The 26,491-nt window shown below is 35.4% G+C and overlaps 1 long non-coding RNA gene across 1 annotated transcript in view; it reads right to left on the bottom strand.

Annotated features, from left to right (window-relative positions):
• Positions 1 to 19,235: 19,235 nt before the first annotated feature.
• LOC125919384 (uncharacterized) overlaps positions 19,236 to 26,491 on the bottom strand; it is a 27,846-nt gene continuing 20,590 nt past the window's right edge. Inside the window, exon 3 of the long non-coding RNA XR_007456746.1 lies at positions 19,236 to 19,506. This is a non-coding gene — a long non-coding RNA (uncharacterized LOC125919384). The remainder of the gene's footprint in view (positions 19,507 to 26,491) is intronic.

Below are 26,491 nucleotides of genomic sequence, written 5' to 3'. Positions count from 1 at the left end.
TGTCAATTCTTAACTGACAACAAAGGAAAAGAATAGAAAAAAAAAATGAATGCATGGGGAGTAAAATGCCATTTCACACTGGGTGCTTTGTAAATGTGAGCCAACTCACACAAATCCTTTAGGGCATCAGTAGACATGGAGCTGAGCCAGAAGTGAAGAAAACATGTCCAAATAGAGAAAGTTTGCTCTGCAAATTGAAATTCAAGCCTGAAATTGAAAAGTTTGAGTTAAATCTACTGCAAAGGGCATATTTCATCCTTTGCTCATTTTTCCCTAAAATACCAAGTTTATTAAATATTGAATTTTGCTACAGATTCTTCGCATATTTCCAATCTCCTTCCACTTAAGCTTCTGACATAGTAATTATCACTCAGGTATATGGTAATAAAAGCATAATGCTAAATATTTGAAAAATTTCATCTGAGCTTTCACAAGGAAGAAGTAAAATATACTCTTCTGTGTAATTATAGTTCAATATGGAAAATAGAATTTGGTGTTATTGGCTCAAAGCAAATACCTTTTAAATCATTGCATAATATGTTTGATAAAAAAACAGCTTAGGTATAAATTGGAAAATGTTTATTGTAAGTACTTTGTGATTTCATTATTTGAGATTTGAGTATCAAGCTCATGAATGTGAAAGTATTTTATAATCCAAAAATTAGATTTGATATAGGAGGTGGGATAAAATTTATTGACAAAACCAAAAGAAAAACTGGAATTAATAACATATAAAAATTATTTGTCCCTTGTGATCTAATTGAAGCACAAATAGAGTTCTTTCCATTTCCAAATTTTGATCTACAGTATTATTTACCAAAATTCAAGAGATTTTTTTAGGTAGACCTTTATTGGCAAAGCTCAGCGTACTCTATAAATTTTCTGATTCTTCACCCACACCCCAGCAGAGCAAAGAAAAGTATATTTATTTCTAAACCTTACAGAAGGTTATGATAGATATGGTTTTAAATAATATTTACACATGATTATAAAAATAATATACACTCATCGGTGAGAATTTCTAAATTGCATAAGAGTGTAAGAAAAACAAAGCAATAAATTAAAATTCAAGTTTATTCTCTTAACAACTGATTTTTGGATAGCTGGTATATACCAAGTACTGAAGTAAGTGTTGAGCGTCTAGATGTAAGTAAAGTACAATACCCTTGGTTCTTGCTTGTGGTCTAATGGTTAATTACCAGAGCATATGGATAGCTCTTTTTAATATTTTATCTTATTTCAATACAATAGAATTTCTCATTGTGTTTTTCCCCACTTAATTTTCATTAATTCATTAAAATTTTCCCCAAACATAATTTTTCATGGCTGCATCATAAATTATGCTTTCCAAAACCTTTGCCATGAAGTTGATGTTTCAGATTTGTCCCAGTTTCACTATAACAAATAATACGATGAAAAATATATTTATGTATTGATACATATTTTGATTGTCCCTTTATCATAAAATTCTAGAAGTAGAATTCCGGAGGCATAAGTTACTGTATCAGTCAGAGTTCTCCAGCGAAACAGAATAGTAAGATATCTATTTCTGTTCCTCTGAAGAACCAGAAAATATATATGTTTTAGATATTTATATATGTTTGAGACAATGGGAAATTGTCTCACATAATTAGGGAGGTTGAGAAGTCCCACAGTCTGCAATCTACAAGCTGGAGACCAGGAAAGCATTAATGTAATTCAGTCCAAATCCAAAGGATGAAAATCAAGGATTTAACTCCTATTCCGAGAGCAGGAGAGATGAGATGTCTTATTAGCTCACTCATGAGGCAGAGAAAATGGGGCAAATTCCCTCTTTCTCAGCCTTTTCTTTTATTCAGGCCCTCAATGGACAATAGGGGGAGAGCAATCTACTTTACAGAATTCATTAATTCAAATATTAATCTCATCTGTAAACACCCTAGCAGGCACGCCCAGAAATAATCTTTAATCTGGGTAACCTCTGGCCAGTAAAATTGACACATAAAATTAAACCACTATACTTATAAACATTTTAAAGCTCCTGATCTGCAATGTCAAATTGACTTTCAGAAAGATTTCAATAAAATTATATGACTTCTAATGCCATATACAAGTTAGCATCTCATCAAATATTTACAGATGATCAGTATTATTCTGCTTTATGATATTTAATGATTTGATGTGTCTAACATATCTCATTGTTATACTTTTGTTTATTATGACTAACTAAATGAAATATTTTATGGTTATTAAGCATTTGGATTTCCACTTTTATGAGTAACCTCTCACTGAAAGTCAGCTACAACACAGTGATTTTAAACTTTGCACTTTCAAACCAACTCACACCAGCTACACACCTACTAACAATACATGAAAATTCCCATTTCTTCATATCCTCATGATATTCGATTTTATTGAGCTTTCTAATTTTTCTAATTACCACTGATTTTGCCTTCTAAGACACTTCTGTGAATTTCTTTTTTCAGACTTTGTCCCTGTTTATTAATTTCTTTCTTTTTTTCTCTTTCATTTGCTGGAGATACGCTAAGGTTCTAAATATTAAGCTCTTGCCAATTTTTGGTTTGCAAATAAGTCTTCACATAATTTTGTCTCTCAATGAATAAAAATCATTGTTTTTATGTAGTGAAGCCTGTCTGGTTTTCTCTTTAATGTTTTTTTTTTCCTCCTTTGGACTTTATGAATCTTTTTTTGCTCCCAATCATGACCATAAATATACTGCTCTACATTCTCTTCTATCAGCTATATGAATATGTATTTATGCATGTATATATCTATCTCTCTTTTACTTGCATCATTTATCTATTTTACATTTATACTTTTTCTCCATATAGTAAACCATTGTTTTCCAACATAATTTGCTTTAAATTGTATTATTATTTTCCATTGAATTTTGGTACATTTATCATATATCAAGTTCTTATATTTACATAACCTTCTCTATTCTGTTAGTGTCAATATGACACTATAGTACATCTAAATACATAGGATGAGTGATCCAATCTCTTTATTCTTCTTTTCTCAAAGTTGAATGCAATTTTCATAAATCTCTTGAGTTGTAGGATATAGTCAAATGTGCAACAAACAACTCTCAATTGATCAAAGGATCAATTCTGTCTTTTACAAATAGACCCTCTGGTTTCTGAGTACTTTTCTATGGAGATATCTTTAGTCTTTCACATGTGTGCAGCATTATTAGTCAGCTTGGATTTAGGAAGAATCTACACTCATTATGGTTCTTAATCCTTTTGCAATTAACTTGACCCCAGAATTGTCCGATTAACTAATAGGTATAGGCTCAAATATAGGTTAAATAAAATGTCAGCATGTAAATGGGATAAAATTCTACATAAAAATGTATTTTTAAAAGCTACTTTCAATAAAAAGCTGATATATATATATATATATACACACACATACATATATACATATATTTTACATCAAATGGAAAATTATAATATTACTGTGCTTCAGAGATTGAGGTACCATATATGCCTGCCTCCCATTTTTTACAAGAATAAACTCTCCAGGACATAATCATCACAATTGTTAAATGTTCACAAGCTAATATCTTCATTCTTACATGCTGTTAATGCAAAGTTTTTGCAAGGTATTTAAAAGCCCAGGTCACCTTGTCAATGTTGAAAATAGAGTATTACTTTGCCTCCCTGTGGATATCTTTTCTATTAATTTTATTGGGGTTATATCTTCTGTCAAGTTTTTCACTGCAGATTTAACCTTTCTTTTCTTCACTTGGGAAATATTTCCTTTTCCTGAGAAAATGGAAATCAACGATTTCAATTTGTCTTCATTTCACTTTGTACCAAAAAATATTTTAATCCTCAACTGTTACATTTATAAAATGCCACAAAATAAGTTATCAAAAATGTCTTTATAATTTTAGAAATAGAGTTTTAAAAGAATAGTGAGTTAGAACAAAAGATCCATATACATTAATGAAATTTATGTAAATTATTTCATGTAAATAAATTACTGACAATTATTTTTCAGGAAACTGTAATATGTTGAGGATGGCTAGATACTTGAAATCACGGAATAGAGGGATAAGCAGCATAAAAGCATGGGTGGGTAGTGAGTAGCTAACAGATTTTAAACAAGGTTGTTATTATAGGATCATATTGTGTTTTAAAAGGATCATTTTCAGGGCACCTGGGTGGCTCAGTTGGCTAAGCGCTATCTCTTGATTTTGGCTCAGGTCATGATCTCACAGTTCCATTCGTGGGATTGAGCCCCATGTTGGGCTCTGCACTGACAGTGTGGGATTCTCTCTCTCCCTGTCTCTCTGTCCCTCCTTCGTTTGCACACATGTGTGTTCTTTCACTCTCCCTCTCTCAAAAAAAAAAAAAAATTAAAACTTATAAATAAAAGGATCATTCTCCTAGCAGTGTGGTAACTTGGCTGGAAAGTGAGATAGGCGAATTGAGAAATTTTGAAATGATTGATGAAAGAGATTTTGTGACAGGTGTTGCAGTAAAAATGAAAGGGAGACCTGGACAAAGATATCTAGGAAGTATCATTAATAGCACTATTGGCTGATTAGTGTTGGGAAGGATGGGTGGGAAAGAAACAAGAGTAAATGATGGAAGACTCATAGGTGTGTGGCTGAGGCAGCAAAGTGTTTCAGGGTTTCATGTTCTAAGGAAGGAATGAGGGAAAGCAGCATGTTTAGGGGTTAAGATGATGGGTTCAGTCTCCAATAGTTTGAGTTTATCTAAATACTAACCAAAGGAGATAGCCACTAAGCAGTTAGAAACATAAGCCAGACAGTAATTCTGACATAAAGCTAGATATATTTGGAAATAAAATCACCATTGTTTCTTACATAGAATTATGTGTAAAACTCCATTATCTGACAGCAGTGTAGATCTCCAGTGTCATCTCACATGTTATTAATTTCTGTCATTAGGGCCCAACTACTCTAGATTTTATACTTAGAATATACCAAAGTTTATCTGTTTTAGGGTTTTTGCCTTAGCTGCCCCTAAAACATAGTTATTCCTTATAGAAAATAATTTTTGTCTCCCATCTTATGCATTTCACCACCTATATTTCCTATAGTCTGTTTATCTTCTATCACTAGTGGTTACAGTAGTCCCTGGACTCAATAAACATTTGTTGAATGACAGAATCTACATTTGGATGTAGGAATGGACAAGATTAACCAAGAAGTGTTGAGAGAGGAAAGAAGAGGGCCTGTGGGAGAACCATGAATAACAATGTCTCAGCCAAATGAAACTGAAATACTTCCCATTGCTTTACAAAGAGCAGTGCATTCAGATCATCACAATAGTTCTTCTGGAGCCATTATGGCACACAAAGATATTTCTATCTATTTTTTTAGGGGTGGAGAAAGTTTTCAGGTTTTCCATTCAGCCCCATACCAAGACTATTCATCACCTATCCCTAACCAATAGAAATATTTTAAGTAAACATTTGAGAATTTGCCATCTTGCCCAATATGGTAAAGGTAGGGATGAGTTAAGACACTTTTGAGACTAGGTAATGATTAGCATGATGGTATGCAGGGAAAGTTATGTCATCTATGGAAAGGACAGTTCAATTAGAAATTAGGGGGGCACCTGGGTGGCTCAGTCGGTTAAGCATCTGACTGCAGTTTAGGTCATGATCTCACGGTTGGTGAGTTCAAGCCCCACAACAGGCTCTGTGCTGACAGCTCAGAGCCTGGAGCCTACTCCAGCTTCTGTGTCTCCCTCTCTCTCTGCCCCTCCCCTACTCACATTCTGTCTCTCTGTCTCTCTGTCAAGAATAAATAAACATTAAAATATTTAAAAAAAAGAAATTAGGAACATGTCTGTAGAGTTCTAAAGAAAGAATGGGAAGAATGATATGTGTTTTGGAATATATTTACTTAAAACCAAAATAATCCATGAGCTTTTGGGAGCAAGAATGTAAAATGACAAGGGTAACAGCAAAAGACCAAAACACGGTGTTTTCTGAGATCAAAGTGAAAAGGAGGAAAGAGGAGCCAGCTAGCAAAGAGGACAATGTGCGGGGGTGGGGGGGGAATTAAGAGAGCAGTAAAGAAAAAGATAAGGCAGAAGTATGGGATGAAAGAGTGGATTTCAATAAGTAGGTGAAATTATATATATATATGTATATATATATATGTGTGTGTGTGTGTGTGTGTGTGTGTATATACACATATATAATGTAATAGGAGGCCTTAAAAATGAGAATACAGAAATAACTATGAGATTTTATAATTAGGAAATCACCAGAAACTTTGAGCAGGCAATTTCATTACACTGATTGCCTTAAAAGTCTATATATGGTTAAACAAGAAAGGGGTAGAAATAATGTGGTGGCCATGGTTGCTAATAAATTGTAAACATTTTGTAACATTGCAGAAAGCAGAAAAACAGATTGTCTGGGAGGATGTATGAAGAACTTTTTACCTCTTTTGTTTTTCCAGAATAGCCAAGCCCTGGGTGTATTTGCAGGCAGAGGAGAATGAATGCAGTTGAGGAGGCACATTATGTTAGACAGAAAGAGGATAAATTTGGAAAGAAAGTTCTAGAGGGAAAAAGTGATAAAAATTAGGATTTAGGTAGAAAAAGTAGGTTTAATGAGTGTGAATATTTTTTGTCTTAAAGATAAAAGAGGAAAATGTAGGAAGGAAAGAACAGATAAAGCTACATGAGATTTGAATTAGACATAAGCTAGGGGAGGGGTAGGACAGGAGACTGAAGGCAAATATAAGCTCTTGTAATGATATGACAAGTTAATGATTGACTAAGTGAAAGAGCTTCCAGGGAAGTCTTAGATCTAGTTGGGCAGCATAACATTTTTTTTTTTTAATTCCTGAATTGCTGCATGGCAGGCATACTCCTAGGGTCCCACAACATTTGTCATGGTCTCCGTCTACCCTGGCTGAGTTAGCACTACATGGTGGGAGATGTCATTACCAGGGGTTACAGTAGAAGAATTAAAGAAAAAGCATTAGACACTATTGCAGCATGGATTGCTGACCGTTTCATACACTGAACTGCACACATATCTTAATGGAAACTGGTCCAGTTGTTAAAAACTAGGTTTAGACAGTAAAACTGTTCCCCAAATTAAAACAAAACAAAACAAAACAAAACAAAAATAATGAATAGGAAATGCTGCAGGATACAGTTCCTTAATGGGAAGATACAATAAACATTATTCAATTACCTAAGAAAGTAACAACCTTGAGTTCCTAGAATATTTATTCTTGAAATGAATTTTGCCTTCCTATTATTTAAGAGAAGAGGAAAAAGGAACATACTCAACAATAAAAGTGAAAGTCACAATACTTTTTTTTTCTTTGTTGGTATAACCAGCTCATTATCTCAAAATAATTACATATTAAATATTAAATTAGATATATCTGTTTTGTTTTCAGCATGCAATCCCTCCCCCCATATACACACACTGAACAACTCATTCTAATTAGTGAGAATTGAAGTACAGATGTTTCCTGACTTGTAGTTCAACATAACAATTATTTGCCTTTATAATGTTGTGAAATTGATACACATTCAGTAGAAACTGTCCTTTGAATTCTGAGTTTTGACCTTTTCCTAGAAAGCAATATGCAGTCTGACACTCTCTGATGACACTGGGCAGTGGCAGTGAGCCACAGCTCTGGGTCAGCCATGATGACAATTCAAGGGTAAACAACGAAAACATTTAAAATCATTGTGTATCTACACACATTCTATTTTTCACTTTCAGTACAGTATTTAATAAATTGCATGAGATATTCAACACTTTATTCTAAAATTGGCTTTGTGTTAGATGACTTTCCCCAACTGGAGTCTTATGTAAGAGTTCTGAGCATGTTTAAGTAGGCTAGGCTGAGCTATAATGTGCAGTAGGCTCGGTGTAGTAAAAGCATTTTCAATTTATACTCTACATTATAATGGGTTTATCAGTATGTAACCCCATTGTAAATCAAGGAAGATCTGTAATCACATTTATAACTAAGATCATTTTCAGTCTTTACTTCAAACTAAAAATCAAGTGTTCAAACGATAAGAGATCAGTAGCTTATCTGTCATAAAAATCTTATTTACCATGGGTTGTACTGTTTTTAGAACATTTTCAAATATGCTGTTCTTTTTGGTTCACTTGTGTGTATTTCTAACATATCCCAATAATTTTCTCCCTTTTCCTTTATGTTAAATTACACACCAGGTAGCTTTCATTAATTGTTTAGAGATTAGCATAAACTCTTTGAAACTATTAGTATATTGCTTGTGATGATCTACAAGTCCCCAAGTCTCAGGTTAAATAACAAACATTTATTTCTTCTACCTTTCTGTCACCACTCTAACACTAGATAACATACAGCAACTATTGTGTTGTCTTCTGTCACGAAATCTGTTCCTACATGATTAAAATGGCATGCCAAGCTCTAACTGTTATCTATTATCCCAATTAAGTTCAAAAAGAATAGAAGAGCCATCTTTGTGGAAAACAATACAGGCAATATAAGCTGTTATTAATTTAAAGACATCATATACCCCTATGACAGCTTCATCATAAGCTATCATTATTTCTAGATAGTCACCTATAATAACATCTCCAAAATCCACATGTTATTTTTGTTTTTTGACTCGTGGGGGAAAATAGGCCTCAGTGAAAATCAGTGTTTGTCAAATGGAATAACTCTCCTGACATCTTTGCTGAAAAATGAGTAGTAGGAGTTGTTTTCTTTATTTATAAATAACAGACTGAGGGTGGCACCTGAGGTCGAGCCATAGAGGGGGGGGGTTCCTTCCGAGCGCTGCGGTTCCGGCAAGGTTACCGAGGCTAGCGAAAGAGGTCTCAATTACTCCAGAAAATAAAACTTGAATCATTCATTTGTTGGAATGGGAGACATATCTAGAACAATGTACCTACAGCCAATGACATAGAGAATACTGCCTATATTTTTCTTCTAGGAGTTTTAGGTTTCAGGTCTCACATTTAGGTCTTTAATACATTTTGAGTTTATTTTGTGTATGGTATAAGAAAGTAGTCCAGAGGGGGTTCCGGAAAATGGCGGCGTAGGAGGACGCGGGGCTCACAACGCGTCCTGCCAATCACTTAGATTCCACCTACACCTGCCTAAAGAACCCAGAAAACCGCCAGAGGATTAGCAGAACGGAGTCTCCGGAGCCAAGCGCAGACTAGAGGCCCACGGAAGAGGGTAGGAAGGGCGGCGAGGCGGTGCGCGCTCCACGGACTGGCGGGAGGGAGCCGGGGCGGAGGGGCGGCTCGCCGGCCAAGCAGAGCCCCCGAGTCTGGCTGGCAAAAGCGGAGGGGCCGGACAGACTGTGTTCCGACAGCAAGCGCGACTTAGCGTCTGGGAGGTCATAAGTTAACGGCTCTGCTCGGAAAGCGGGAAGGCTGGAGGACAAAGGGAGGGAGAGCTGCTGAGCCCCCGGACGGCAGAGCTCAGCTTGGCGGGGAACAAAGGCGCCAGCGCCATCTCCCCCGCCCATCCCCCAGCCAAAATCCCAAAGGGAACCAGTTCCTGCCAGGGAACTTGCTCGCTCCGCGCAAACACCCAACTCTGTGCTTCTGCGGAGCCAAACCTCCGGCAGCGGATCTGACTCCCTCCCGCTGCCACAGGGCTCCTCCTGGAGTGGATCACCTAAGGAGAAGCGAGCTAAGCCTGCCCCTCCACCCCCCGTGCACCTTGCCTACCCACCCCAGCTAATACGCCAGATCCCCAGCAACACAAGCCTGGCAGTGTGCAAGTAGCCCAGACGGGACACGCCACCCCACAGTGAATCCCGCCCCTAGGAGAGGGGAAGAGAAGGCACACACCAGTCTGACTGTGGCCCCAGCAGTGGGCTGGGGGCAGACATCGGGTCGGACTGCGGCCCCGCCCACTAACTCCAGTTATACACCACAGCACAGGGGAAGTGCCCTGCAGGTCCTCACCACGCAAGGGACTCTCCAAAATGACCAAACGGAAGAATTCCCCTCAGAAGAATCTCCAGGAAATAACAACAGCTAATAAACTGATCAAAAAGGATTTAAATAATATAACAGAAAGTGAATTTAGAATAATAGTCATAAAATTAATCGCTGGGCTTGAAAACAGTATACAGGACAGCAGAGAATCTCTTGCCACAAAGATCGAGGGACTAAGGAACAGTCACGAGGAGTTGAAAAACGCTTTAAACGAAATGCAAAACAAAATGGAATCCACGATGGCTCGGCTTGAAGAGGCAGAGGAGAGAATAGGTGAACTAGAAGATAAAGTTATGGAGAAAGAGGAAGCTGAAAGAAAGAGAGATAAAAAAATCCAGGAGTATGAGGGGAAAATTAGAGAACTAAGTGATACACTAAAAAAAAATAATATACGCATAATTGGTATCCCAGAGGAGGAAGAGAGAGGGAAAGGTGCTGAAGGGGTACTTGAACAAATTATAGCTGAGAACTTCCCTGAACTGGGGAAGGAAAAAGGCATTGAAATCCAAGAGGCACAGAGAACTCCCTTCAGACGTAACTTGAATCGATCTTCTGCATGACATATCGTAGTGAAACTGGCAAAATACAAGGATAAAGAGAAAATTCTGAAAGCAGCAAGGGATAAACGTGCCCTCACTTATAAAGGGAGACCTATAAGACTCGTGACTGATCTCTCCTTTGAAACTTGGCAGGCCAGAAAGGCTTGGCACGATATCTACAGTGTGCTAAACAGAAAAAATATGCAGCCGAGAATCCTTTATCCAGCAAGTCTGTCATTTAGAATAGAAGGAGAGATAAAGGTCTTCCCAAACAAACAAAAACTGAAGGAATTTGTCACCACGAAACCAGCCCTACAAGAGATCCTAAGGGGGATCCTGTGAGACAAAGTACCAGAGACATCACTACAAGCATAAAACATACAGACATCACAATGACTCTAAACCCATATCTTTCTATAATAACACTGAATGTAAATGGATTAAATGCGCCAACTAAAAGACATAGGGTATCAGAATGGATAAAAAAACAAGACCCATCTATTTGCTGTCTACAAGAGACTCATTTTAGATCTGAGGACACCTTTAGATTGAGAGTGAGGGGATGGAGAATTATTTATCATGCTCCTGGAAGCCAAAAGAAAGCTGGAGTAGCCATACTTATATCAGACAAACTAGACTTTAAATTAAAGGCTGTAACAAGAGATGAAGAAGGGCATTATATAATAATCACAGGGTCTATCCACCAGGAAGAGCTAACTATTATAAATGTCTATGCGCCAAATACCCGAGCCCCCAGATATATAAAACAATTACTCATAAACATAAGCAACCTTATTGATAAGAATGTGGTCATTGCAGGGGACTTTAACACCCCACTTACAGAAATGGATAGATCATCTAGACACACAGTCAATAAAGAAACAAGGGCCCTGAATGATACATTGGATCAGATGGACTTGACAGATATATTTAGAACTCTGCATCCCAAAGCAACAGAATATACTTTCTTCTCGAGTGCACATGGAACATTCTCCAAGATAGATCATATACTGGGTCACAAAACAGCCCTTCATAAGTTTACAAGAATTGAAATTATACCATGCATACTTTCAGACCACAATGCTATGAAGCTTGAAATCAACCACAGGAAAAAGTCTGGAAAACCTCCAAAAGCATGGAGGTTAAAGAACACCCTACTAACGAATGAGTGGGTCAACCAGGCAATTAGAGAAGAAATTAAAATATACATGGAAACAAACGAAAATGAAAATACAACAATCCAAACGCTTTGGGATGCAGCGAAGGCAGTCCTGAGAGGAAAATACATTGCAATCCAGGCCTATCTCAAGAAACAAGAAAAATCCCAAATACAAAATCTAACAGCACACCTAAAGGAAATAGAAGCAGAACAGCAAAGGCAGCCTAAACCCAGCAGAAGAAGAGAAATAATAAAGATCAGAGCAGAAATAAACAATATAGAATCTAAAAAAACTGTAGAGCAGATCAACGAAACCAAGAGTTGGTTTTTTGAAAAAATAAACAAAATTGACAAACCTCTAGCCAGGCTTCTCAAAAAGAAAAGGGAGATGACCCAAATAGATAAAATCATGAATGAAAATGGAATGATTACAACCAATCCCTCAGAGATACAAACAATTATCAGGGAATACTATGAAAAATTATATGCCAGCAAATTGGACAACCTGGAAGAAATGGACAAATTTCTAAACACCCACACTCTTCCAAAACTCAATCAGGAGGAAATAGAAAGCTTGAACAGACCCATAACCAGCGAAGAAATTGAATCGGTTATCAAAAATCTCCCAACAAATAAGAGTCCAGGACCAGATGGCTTCCCAGGGGAGTTCTACCAGACATTTAAAGCAGAGATAATACCTATCCTTCTCAAGCTATTCCAAGAAATAGAAAGGGAAGGAAAACTTCCAGACTCATTCTATGAAGCCAGTATTACTTTGATTCCTAAACCAGACAGAGACCCAGTAAAAAAAGAGAACTACAGGCCAATATCCCTGATGAATATGGATGCAAAAATTCTTAATAAGATACTAGCAAATCGAATTCAACAGCATATAAAAAGAATTATTCACCATGATCAAGTGGGATTCATTCCTGGGATGCAGGGCTGGTTCAACATTCGCAAATCGATCAACGTGATACATCACATTAACAAAAAAAAAGAGAAGAACCATATGATCCTGTCAATCGATGCAGAAAAGGCCTTTGACAAAATCCAGCACCCTTTCTTAATAAAAACCCTTGAGAAAGTCGGGATAGAAGGAACATACTTAAAGATCATAAAGGCCATTTATGAAAAGCCCACAGCTAACATCATCCTCAATGGGGAAAAACTGAGAGCTTTTTCCCTGAGATCAGGAACACGACAGGGATGCCCACTGTCACCGCTGTTGTTTAATATAGTGCTGGAAGTTCTAGCATCAGCAATCAGACAACAAAAGGAAATCAAAGGCATCAAAATTGGCAAAGATGAAGTCAAGCTTTCGCTTTTTGCAGATGACATGATATTATACATGGAAAATCCGATAGACTCCACCAAAAGTCTGCTAGAACTGATACATGAATTCAGCAAAGTTGCAGGATACAAAATCAATGTGCAGAAATCAGTTGCATTCTTATACACTAACAATGAAGCAACAGAAAGACAAATGAAGAAACTGATCCCATTCACAATTGCACCAAGAAGCATAAAATACCTAGGAATAAATCTAACCAAAGATGTAAAAGATCTGTATGCTGAAAACTATAGAAAGCTTATGCAGGTAATTGAAGAAAATATAAAGAAATGGAAAGACATTCCCTGCTCATGGATTGGAAGAATAAATATTGTCAAAATGTCAATACTACCCAAAGCTATCTACACATTCAATGCAATCCCCATCAAAATTGCACCAGCATTCTTCTCAAAACTAGAACAAGCAATCCTAAAATTCATATGGAACCACAAAAGGCCCCGAATAGCCAAAGTAATTTTGAAGAAGAAGACCAAAGCAGGAGGCATCACAATCCCAGACTTTAGCCTCTACTACAAAGCTGTCATCATCAAGTCAGCATGGTATTGGCATAAAAACAGACACATAGACCAATGGAATAGAATAGAAACCCCAGAACTAGACCCACAAACGTATGGCCAACTCATCTTTGACAAAGCAGGAAAGAACATCCAATGGAAAAAAGACAGTCTCTTTAACAAGTGGTGCTGGGAGAACTGGACAGCAACATGCAGAAGGTTGAAACTAGACCACTTTCTCACACCATTCACAAAAATAAACTCAAAATGGATAAAGGACCTGAATGTGAGACAGGAAACCATCAAAACCTTAGAGGAGAAAGCAGGAAAAGACCTCTCTGACCTCAGCTGTAGCAATCTCTTACTCGGCACATCCCCAAAGGCAAGGGAATTAAAAGCAAAAGTGAATTACTGGGACCTTATGAAGATAAAAAGCTTCTGCACAGCAAAGGAAACAACCAACAAAACTAAAAGGCAACCAACGGAATGGGAAAAGATATTTGCAAATGACACATCGGACAAAGGGCTAGTATCCAAAATCTATAAAGAGCTCATCAAACTCCACACCCGAAAAACAAATAACCCAGTGAAGAAATGGGCAGAAAACATGAATAGACACTTCTCTAAAGAAGACATCCGGATGGCCAACAGGCACATGAAAAGATGTTCAACGTCGCTCCTTATCAGGGAAATACAAATCAAAACCACACTCAGATACCACCTCACGCCAGTCAGAGTGGCCAAAATGAAGAAATCAGGAGACTATAGATGCTGGAGAGGATGTGGAGAAACAGGAACCCTCTTGCACTGTTGGTGGGAATGCAAATTGGTGCAGCCGCTCTGGAAAGCAGTGTGGAGGTTCCTCAGAAAATTAAAAATAGACCTACCCTATGACCCAGCAATAGCACTGCTAGGAATTTATCCAAGGGATACAGGAGTACTGATGCATAGGGGCACCTGTACCCCAATGTTTATAGCGGCACTCTCAACAATAGCCAAATTATGGAAAGAGCCTAAATGTCCATCAACTGATGAATGGATAAAGAAATTGTGGTTTATATACACAATGGAATACTACGTGGCAATGAGAAAAAATGAAATATGGCCTTTTGTAGCAACATGGATGGAACTGGAGAGTGTGATGCTAAGTGAAATAAGCCATACAGAGAAAGACAGATACCATATGGTTTCACTCTTATGTGGATCCTGAGAAACATAACAGAAACCCATGGGGGAGGGGAAGGAAAAAAAAAAAAAAAAGAGGTTAGAGTGGGAGAGAGCCAAAGCATAAGAGACTGTTAAAAACTGAGAACAAATTGAGGGTTGATGGGGGGTGGGAGGGAGGGCAGGGTGGGAGGGAGGGCAGGGTGGGTGATGGGTATTGAGGAGGGCACCTTTTGGGATGAGCACTGGGTGTTGTATGGAAACCAATTTGACAGTAAATTTCATATATTAAAAAATAAAATAAATAAATAAATAAATAAATAAATAAATAACAGACTGAAAAATTATGAATGCTAGGTCTTTGAAAAAAAGTACCAATTTCAACCTCTTTATAAGAAGTTGAAATAATCATTATAATTGTATATCTAAAATATAACATGCATTTTTAAATGATATTTTAATTTTGGGTTATAAAATGGAATTATTTTTGCTAAAGAGTTAGTAACTCTATAGTCAGGGTCATTCGTGCTAACTCCTGTATCAACAATACCACCAAAAATCCAGAAGTTTCAGTGACTGAATACAAGTTGATCTGCTGTTCACCAAGCTCCTACCATCCTCTAATGCTTCCATCTTAACCTTAAAGAAGTGAGTAAGGGTGAAGGATCAGGCAGGAGGTTTTATAGACAAAAATTAGTCATATCACCTCAAGCTATGAAAATGGGGACTAAAAAATGTAACTGTAGCTATGCATTCAGGAGGAAATGGAAATGGTTTAATAAGAATATATCAGTATCTTCTTTACAGACTACTCTTCTGGTCATTAAATACTCCTTTCACATTATCTCCTATATTCTCAACTTCCCAAATGAACAACCCCCAGTCTCGACCGGTCACAGCACCTGGTTTATGTTCTGGGACCTTTGGTGGTGACAGTTTTCCTTATCAGATCCATGTATACAACCGTATCCATGGTTCTGAAATCTGAAAATTAAAAAACAAAAAAAAAATCATGCTTTCTGTCCCCTGATCCTCCCAGTACACAAACTTACAGACAGAGACAAAGTAATGTTAATAACTCCTGTTTGGAAAATGGGAGAAAAAAAGGCATATAGAAATCTTTGACTCATGGCCTTTATGGAATCCAGCTATGCAGATATTGTAAAGTCCTAATTCCTGGAGAAAAAAGAAAGATCTTCAGTTAGGTTTGATTTTCTTTACTGGGTAGAGCTCTGCTGTTAAGAAAATCAAATTCAGTGAAGGTTGTTACTTCTTATTCTCCATGGCCATATGTAAAGTGAGTATTGAAGAATATGTCTTTTTTGGCTATTCAACTTATAGAACCCATTTCATGCTCATGGAAATATGGTGTCCAAAAATTGCTTTAAAAATTACAGACTACAGGAGTGCCTGGGTGGCTCAGTCAGTTAAATGTTTTACTCTCACTTTTGGTTCAGGTCAAGATCCTAGGGTTGTGGGATAGAGCCTTGCATTGGGCTCCATGCTGAGCGTGGAGCCTAAGATTCTCTTTCCCTCTGCCCCTCTCCCCCACTCGTTTTCTCTCTCTCTCTCTCTCTCTCTCTCTCTCTCTCTCTCATTCTCTCTCTCTCTCTCCAAGATAAAAAAAAAAACAAAAAACAAAAAACTAAAGATTTAAGAATTACAGAGTCAAGGACTCTGGCTATTTGGCAATACAATTATATTAAAAACTTGGCAAACTATTTGCTTCTACTCAATTTCAGATACAAGGAGCTAAAACTATCAGACTTTGTGCTCAGATATGTTTCATTTCCTTGCTACCTTGCTGCCATATCTCCCTATTCAGCTTTGACTCAGATCATCTTGAGGCTGTCAAGCTTGAGTGGATAGAGCATGCCTTTTATTGGATCTTTGGCACAAATATGAGTCACTCTGCACACCTGAGAAACCTCACTGGGTCTTGGTTGTTCAGTCTTTCAAATACTATTTCTTACCTCTTTTTTCTGAACTTCTCTATTCTTTTTCATGTATACTTTAAGTCTGCCAAGTATTTTCTGAGCTCATCTCTTGTACTACTTTACTGAAACCATCAATAGCAATAACAGACTCTGCTAACATGTATTTTCCAAACATCTCTGTAACTGAATAGTTAGGTAAGCATTGGAGTGTTTTCCAAGCTACCACAGGTGACAGTTTTTAAATGTCGTTTCATTGCAATCACCAAGTGACAAAACTGATTTATCCATATTGTTAACATCTGCTGACCAATAACTAAGCTAATGTGCCGTATTTTAGTTTTTGTTTTGTCAGCATCAAACTTTGAGGTGCTGGGATTTTTATTAGTCAGTGTAGTTAATGCTAACTGCTACAATAAGTAATCTGGAAAAGTTCTGTGCCATACTCAGTCATACGAAGTCAGTGTGGATGTTCATAATTGTATAACTTTCCTGAGAAGTTCTCATACAAAGAGTGATTTAGGGATTCAGCATCCTTGTACCTAGTAACCTCATCTTCTTTAAATATGATCTACAATGACTCTTTTCAAGGAGGAAAAAGAATAGAAGAATTGCTCTAGTGTGTTTATAGGTGGGCCTGGAAGCCTACATTTCATTTTTCAGTCACATGTTTCCAATGGAAATTCAGAGGCTATGAAATATGGGTTAGCTATGAACCTAGGAAAAAGAGTGTCTTAACAGTAAATAACTGAAAAAGGAAAGCATAATAATGCAAAACTAAACTTCAAAAACCCAGTGGAAAAATGCTATTTATTTTATTTTATCTTTCTGTAATTTAACTTTCTTGTAAAAAAATCACTTTCCTCATGGAAACTATTGTCAAACTGTCATGAATAGTCAATTTGTAAGGTTTTCATATCTAATAAATATTCAGTTTACTGACACATTTTAAAATGTAAATGCTTATTAGAGTAGAGAATATTGGCCCATTAATTGTATTATTTTCTACACCCCAGTTCTTGTTTCCCAAACAAGTTCAAGTATGTGCCAATTTTGAAACTCATTTTCATGGAAAGCTTAATGTGGAAATAGTGCATGGCCACTTACTGCTAAAGACGGAGGTTTAATTAGGGCATCTCTAATGTTCTTTTTACAGCTAACGTTTTATCAAATGTGACACCCTTAAATTTAGGCAAGTCATGTTAGGATAGTATTTTAATGTGCACAAAATTTCAGACCCTGTCTTCATTCACTCAACATAACAATCAAAATTAGTTTCTGATGATATTTTGAAAGAACAAAAAACTGACAGAGAAATTAAAATGAACAGGCTTTTAAGAAAATTTTTGTTCTGATTTGTAAAGAGTATGCTCACAATAGAAAAAAATAAGAAACAAAAGGAAGAATAAAGAAGAAATAAAATCTTCAAAGACATTAACACTTCCCAAATACATTCTATTTTATTGTCTTCCTTTTGTGTGTGCATGTTTTATAAAAATGTGATTTTCTAAATATACAGTTTAGTTTTTAATTTCCATTAAGTATTTCTAAATCATTAAATAGTGTATGAATACATTATTTAAATGCCTGCATAACATTCCAACATATAGATGTCACATTATTTATTTAATCAATCTTCTATTAAATACTTAGGCAATTTGCACTTTTCACTGACATGAATTATCTGTAAAATTATCTTATGCATAGATCTCTATATACATCTCTGAAGAATTTAGGACATATTAATGTTGTTGACATTTTTGAACAAATATTATAAAATTGTGTCCTTCTGAAAAACGTATGGATTTATATTTCTTCTAACAATGTACAGGGGGGACTATTCCATCATTCCCATTTCAATAATTATTGTTACCTAAACTTTGTCAGTTTAATAGTTGGACAGTTCTTAAGGTGCTCATTTGATTTCCTGTGAGGTTGAATATTTTTGTATGCTGTCTGCATTCTGGTATATGTATGTGTGCTGTATAAATAGCTCGATCATGGTTTTTCTTCACTAAATATCGATTCTTTACTAGTTACAAGGCACAATGCCTTACACTGAAGATAATAGTGGTGAACAAGACAGGCAGGAAAAAGCTTAGAATTCACAGAATAAATGACATTAAATATGCATGATAGAAACTCTCTTTCATGACCTCTACATAAGTGCCTCTTCAGTTTCAACACCTTCCATTCCCACAACAAAACAGCAACTTTTATCTGTAGGCATCTTAACACTTGCGGTTAGGAGGTTAGTAACTGCTCCTTTACTTGGGTTATATGCCTACCAAGGCTCAGATGAGTGTGATCACAAATTTGTTTGTTCAAGATGTTCTTATTATAATTCTATATTTTCCTGAATATCATATAGACTAAGTAAATATGTATACACAAAAAATATGGCTTTGTTTCTATGAAATTTTAATTTAATATTGAGAAAGACTTAAAATTTAGTTGCTAAATGTATTACTATTACATTATGTAAAAATGATTGAAAAATAGTGGATGAAAAGTATATGCATCCAAGATTTTCGGATTTAAATTTTTCTTCCACCAAAGAATAAAAAAAAAATCCTGGAATAGAGTACATTCACAATGGATGTTTTTAGCTTTAAAGACTGCATGGAACTCTGATCAGCAGATGGTTGCCAAAAAACAAACAAACAAACAAACAAAAAAACAAAACAACTTAGCCAAAAATAGAAGAAGGGACGCCTGGGTGGCTCAGTCAGTTGAGCATCAGACTTTGACTCAGGTCATGACCTTGCCGTTTCTGAGCTCCAGCCCTGCGTTGGGCTCTGTGCTGACAGCCTGGAGACTGGAGTTGCTTTGAATTCTGTGTCTTCCTCTCTCTCTGTTCCTCCCCTGCTCACACTCTGTCTCTCTCTCTCTAAAATAAAGATTAAAAAAATTAAAACAAAACAAAACAAAAAATACATATGCACTTATATGGTCCATGTCAAAACAAATGCCTAATATATATATATATATATATATATATATATATATATGGTAGTTAATGGCTTTCTGTTTTATTATATGGTTGTTCACGGCTTTCTGTTTTATTCCACTGTTTATTTTCAATTAACCAAAGAGATAATGAGAGGGTTTTTATTGTAATTAAATGATGATAAGCATGAGAAAAAAAGAAAGACTTAAGAAATAATGGCTCTCCAAAATATGACTTGTTTTTCGGTACAATTTTTGATAGATTTCCTCAGACTAACTTAGATTTCAGTCTCTCATAATTTGGAAGATCTTGGGCTAGATCTTAGAAACAAGTGAAATCACCACTACTGAAAGAAGTGCTTCTAGGGAAGTTTTGGTAAGACAACATTAATTATTTTTTGTCTTCTTAAGCAAAGGACACTAATGGACATTTTAATTTTTAAATATCGTTATATGTGTCTCTATATAATTTAAAAATTGTTTTTAGAAAGAAAAATCTACTGTAAAATTATAAGGTTATGCTTTCCAGCCCTGGATAATATATTTGTATGTATATCTACGTTGCGTTTTACTTTACTTTTTTTCACGTAAACAATTGAGAGAACTTTTAGTCATTGCACTTTGCTTAGATGATACAAATACATTTATGTTTGAGCCCTTTGAAGTGTTTTGAAAACTTTGTGTTTACCTTTGATTCAGCCATAGAGTTTAGTGCAAATGTAGTTTTGGTTGCAGTAGATTCAATGGGTTCAGACAGGATCAAATTGTAAACATTTTGAAGCAGCAATGCCTTAGCACAAAGTGTTGAACATGCTTTGAATTCCATATAGTGATATACTGTATCTCTACAGAACTGTCAGGGTGAAGAAAAGAAGTGTTGCAACAGTTATAAACATATCACATACAGACATTTATTCAGACAAATAGAGATGTAGCTGGGTGTCATTTTAAAGCTCAACTATTTATGCTCTTGGCAGATAGCTGAAAACAGAATACATTTGTAGCTCAGAGTTTCAAAAATGTAAAAACAACCAACAAACAGTGCTTTGTCAATGGTCAGTGTATCGGGATTAGCATAAGCATGTGAAATACTGATACTTCTTATTATTCTTTGATTTCACATTTAATCATTATTAATAAAAGCTAGAGCCATTAAGAAGAATCTAAGTTTGTTCCATTGTGAAGGGCACTTAGACCATATTTTCATTTTCCTATTTTCCATCTCACTCTTATAGAAAATATAATGATTTTAAAACCCAGATTCATATAGCATTTCAAAAAAGGAAAAACAATTTCTAAAGAGGATAATGTAAATTGATTATACATGTAATTCCCACTTCTGTCCATGACAGACAACTTACGGGATAGCTCTCCCGCTGTCAACCACTATAAGATCAGGCAAAACGGTGAAGCAACAGTGTTTGGAATTTGAAAAAGAGAGAACACAGGACTTCAAGAAACAAAAGAGATGAACCTCACAATTGTGTCTGTTTTCTTCCTGGAGAAACTTTCTTGATTATGGGACAGAAAGGTAGATTCCAAATAAAGCATGGTGGCCTCACGATGCTGAAGAATCAGAGATGAGTTTGACAATGATAAGGTGGTTGGGAGTGGTCCTGCAGAGTACATAAAGAAAAAGCTCCAGGGCTTTGCACAAGGGTGCTTTTATGTCTTCTGCTGAAGACTGAGCTGCATATGCCATAGGTAATATTCTGCAATGATTTGCTTAGAAAAAATAGCGAACAGCTAGAGAACACACCAGGTATAATAAGCCAGATTTCATCTGAACACCCTAGTCATTTCACTGTGATATCAGAAAAAAAAAACACAATCCAGAAAAATCTTTGCAGGAGGGTGTCTATAGTCCTTGAATTAAGGTTACTCTAGAACTACAATAAAAAACAAACTGAAAAACAAGACTGAAGATAATCAAGGTGATGCATCCATAGATTAATGGCTTGCCAGAAAGAAAAAAAAATCAAAAAAACAAACAAACTCAATACTTTAAGGAAACACAAAAATCAGATCGTCACCAATATTGACCATACAGAATATACAATAAATATTTACTACATATCTGAAGAAATAGGAAAAAGAGATTTAAAACCAAACAAAAGAAACAACTGTTAGAAACAAACACAGATATAACATGTGAGAATTAACTGCCTCAATAGTTTATTTTGCTATAATAAATGAAAGTATAAAGAGAAATCTAAACGTAATGAATGAGTAGAAGGGAAATCTCAATAGAGAAATAGTGACTATAAAAATGAACTAAATGAAAATTCTAGCATTTAAAATTACAATATATACAAAATTTAAAAAAAAATAAGAAAAAGATACTGGATTGGTTTAATAGAAGATAGGCCATTGTAATAAAGATTATCAATCTTCTGAAAACAGGAAAATAGAAATCATTGAAACTGAGGAGCATGGACAACAAATTAAAGAAAAAAAATAAAAGACTCAGAAACATGTGGGACAATATCAGTTTGTATATGTATATATATATATATATGTACGTATATATATACATGTATGTATATATATGTATATATATATACGTACATATATATATACATATATATGTATATGTATATATATATACATATATATACATATATATATGTATATGTATATACATATACATATATATGTATATGTATGTGTATATATATATATATATATATATACACACACACACATATACATATATATATATGATTAGAATTCCAGAAGGGAAAATAAAGTGTATGGGATAAATAAATAAATAATGGCTTAGCACTTTTTAATTTGAAAAAAAAAAATAACCTACAGATTAAAGAATCAAAACAAACCCCAAGCCAGATGAAAAAAAAAAAAAAAAAAGCCACACATAAACACAACATAGTCAATCTACTGAAAGCAAAATATAAAGAACATTTTAAAAGCAGACAGAAGGGGATACCATACTACTTACATGAGTGACTATGATAACTATGGCCTCATACTTTTTATTAAAAAAATGAAATAAATCATTAAAGACAAAAGAAAAAAATTGAAATGTTGAAATGGAATTTAAAGCCCAGAAATAAGTGTTCTCCAAATGCCATTCAAAAACAGAGACAACATAGAGATATTTTTTCATGAACAAAAACTCAGAGAATCTACCACAAGCAGTTCTGCACTTTATGAATGTTGAAGCAGGTTAGTTAGGCTAGATGATATTGATACTAGGTAGAAATTAGCATCCATACCAACAAATAAAGAGGGCTGAGTATGGTAAATATGTGCCACATACAGAAGTCTTTTTTCAAAAATCAATTTTTGAATTTCTTCAAAAGACAATTGATTATACAAAATAATATATTCTCAAAGAGAGGGAGGGGGGAAATGAAATGTATAACAACTATAAAGGACTAGAAGGAAATGAAAGTAAACCAATGTAAGTTCCTTAAATCATGCATGAAATAATCTGCAAAATAGACTACTCTGACACATACTGTAATTCACATAGAAACCATGAAAAGCAGGGAGAAGCAGAGTGAAAAAAGCAATAGATGAGATAAAATGGAATAATAAAATGTACTCAGCTCAAAAGAAGGCAAGAAAGGAAGGGAAAAAAAGAAATGGTTGACAAAAATAAATAGTAAGATAGTGGCTATAAAACCATGTCCATAATTATGTTAAATTTAAATGGACCAAATAATCTAATTAAAAAACAAAGACTGCCATAATGGTTACACAAAGAATGACCAAGCCATATGCTGTATACACTAAGTATAAAGGCATAGAAAATTTAAAAGTAATATGCAGGGGTGCCTGGGTGGCTCAGTCAATTAAGCATCCGACTTCTACTCAGGTCATGATCTCTTGGTCTATGAGTTCAAGCCCCATGTCAGGCTCTGTGCTGACAGCTCAGAGCCTGGAGCCTGCTTCGGATTCTGTGTCTCCTCTCTCTCTGCCTCTCCCCTGCTCGCACTCTGTCTCTGTCTCTGTCTCTGTCTCTGTCTCTGTCTCTCTCTCTTTCTCAAAAATAAATAAAAACTAAAAAAAAAAATTTAAAAGCAATATGCAAAAAGATGTTTTGTAAACACAAATCATAATGAAGTCAGTGGCTTAATAATGTCAGATAAGATTAACTCCAGCATAAAGAATATTAACAGAGATTTTTTTTTAAGTTTATTTATTTATTTCGAGAAACAGAGAGAAAAAGTGCAAGCACATGTGTGAGTGGGTCAGGGTTAGAGAGAGAGAGGGAGAGAGAAAGAGAGAGAGAGAATCCCAAGCAGGCTCTGTACTGTCAGCGTGGAGCCAGACGCAGGGCTCAAACCCATGAACCATGAGATCATGAACAGACTGAGCTACCCAAGCACCCCAGAATATTAACAAAGATTTTTAAATGTCCTTTCACAATGATAAAAGGTCAATTTAGCACTAATGGGCAAAATAACAAGAGATAAGTAGGAAAATCTATACAACATCTAAAAGCCATAAATCAGGAAAAATATAGTTATAAATATCTTTTATTAAGGAACATTTTTGAAGGGATACACGAGAATCTGTTAACAAACCTTTATTTCTGAAATGGCAGGTTATGGATCCTGAATGGAAAAGATAGTTGTAATTTTTCTTGTATATATTTTCCTTGGTTTATATTTTCAAATATTTTACAATGTATAGGTCTCATTTCATTATATACATGTAAGTAAAAATAATAATAGTTCCTTCCCCTAAAAAGAATATATTCCTCATCTTTTTATCCCCACCATGATTTTTTTTTCATTTTTCAATAATATCAGCTAACATTTATTATGGAATTATTTTGTGTTACTGTATTAGTTTCCTATTGCCATTGTAACAAATTACCACAAATTTGGTGGCTTAAAACAACACAGATTTCTTATTTTATAGTTCTGGATGTCAGAAGTGGAAAATGGATCAGCACAACTTTGTTCGTTCCAAAAATTCTAGGGGAGAATCCTTGCTTCTCCCAGCTTCTAGAGATTGTCTGCATCACTCGTCACCCTGCATTATTCCAAACTCTGCTTCCATTCTGATTCTTCTTTCCCTGACCCTAACTCTTCTGCATCCCTCTACTCAGCACCTTTGTTATTACATTGCACCCACCAAGATAATATAATTATTATCCAAAATAATCCAGATAATTCTGGAATGACCTGTCCATTCAAAAACCTTGACTTAATCACATTTACGAAGTTCCTCTTACCAAGTAAGGTAACATCCATGCATTCCAGAGATTAAGACAAGGATATCTTTGGGGGGCATTTTCTGATATCCACTGGTAGGCATTGTGCTTATTGCTTTTCATTCATTTATTTCACTTAATTCTCATAAAATCTTTATGAGCTCTGTTCTACAGAGGAAACATGTTGAGGAGCTTTCATGGAGTCACAGATGGAGTTAAGAAACTGGGAAATGGGAACTTCATCCAAGTGACTCCAGAACCTTTCCTCCTAACCATTATACTATATACCTTCATTATCATATTGCTTTTCGGCATAGGTAGTTTGTGATGTTACATATTACTTTTTATTGTAATTTGCAAGTGACATATTACATATTTTAAATAGGACACATGGCATCATATTAAGTTAAATCAAGATGGATAAACTATTGACTGTAGGTTAGCTCTGTTTTTCTTGACCAACCTTATCAACTCCTTGAAATAACTTCGGTTTCCCAAGATCCAAGGGGCCATATAAAAATATCTGTGAACCCCCTTACCACATTAGTCTATATGCTTCAGCCAATCTTTGCTATCTAATGATCCAAGACTTTTCTGCAAAGAGCAGGTTTTGTAATTCTGTAACTGTTCACTTTTCTCACTTTCTTTATTTCACAGAATGGTGTTAACTCTTAGGCAGAAATTAATTTTCAAGCCCACTCATATATTCTGCCCTGGCAAGTTTGGAGGCAGACAACTGACCCCAAAGTTATTTTTCACCTTAATGTAATAGGATGATTCTAGCAAGTCTGAGTATATAATACGGACACTGGATGGTAGTTGACAATTTGCCAGAAGCAAATGCAGGTTTCACTTCTTGTTCAGTCCCCGAAAACTCACGTTTGGAATATTTTATTTGTAAATCTACTAAGGAATTCCTCCTTATGACTAGCTAGATGTTTTACATCATTATTTTGTACAAAACCTCAGTTGCCACATCACTTTCAAGGATTTGTTCTATGACATCATTGTGGTTTGGGAACTGCCCACGTTGCTCTACATTATGTTGACTCATATTCATATTTACTGTTAACTTTTAGTATAATGCCAGTTTTATTAATGAAACTATATATATATATATATATATATATATATATATATATAGTCATTTTGATGAAAACCACTTTTAAGATTAGGGTAACTTTGATGCCAAAACCATTGATGCCTTTGAGCTTTGGAGGTACGTGAACTTTTTGTTAAATTAAAACTATTGGTGGTTACCATATTTTGGAATTACTCAGAATTCACTACTAGGCCCTTTTCTCATTGTGTATTTGCTTTAGATCATAATATGCAATTTATATGCTGATGATTGTTCAAATTTGGACTTCAACTCTAATCTCTCTTCTCAAGCTTCATATTTGTACATTCCATTTTGTACTCAAAATTTCTTTTTTTTTAATGTTTATTTATTTTTGAGTGAGATAGAGTGAAAGCAGGGTAGGGCAGAGAGAGAGGGAGACACACTCTGAAGCAGGCTCCAGGCTCTAAGCTGTCAGCACAGAGCCCAATGCAGGGCTTGAACTCACAAACTGCAAGATCATGACCTGTGCCGAAGTTGGACGCTTAACCAACTGAGCCACGCAGGTGTCCCTCAAAATTTGTAACTATTTATCTCACATCTTCACCTAAATTCAACATGCTTTATAAATAAATATATATATATATATATATATATATATATATATATATATATATA

Source organism: Panthera uncia, chromosome B4, assembly GCF_023721935.1.
Source record: "Panthera uncia isolate 11264 chromosome B4, Puncia_PCG_1.0, whole genome shotgun sequence".
Lineage (NCBI taxonomy): Eukaryota > Metazoa > Chordata > Mammalia > Carnivora > Felidae > Panthera > Panthera uncia.
Note: the sequence above shows the minus strand (reverse complement) of the source record. Positions and strands in the feature narration are given on the sequence as shown.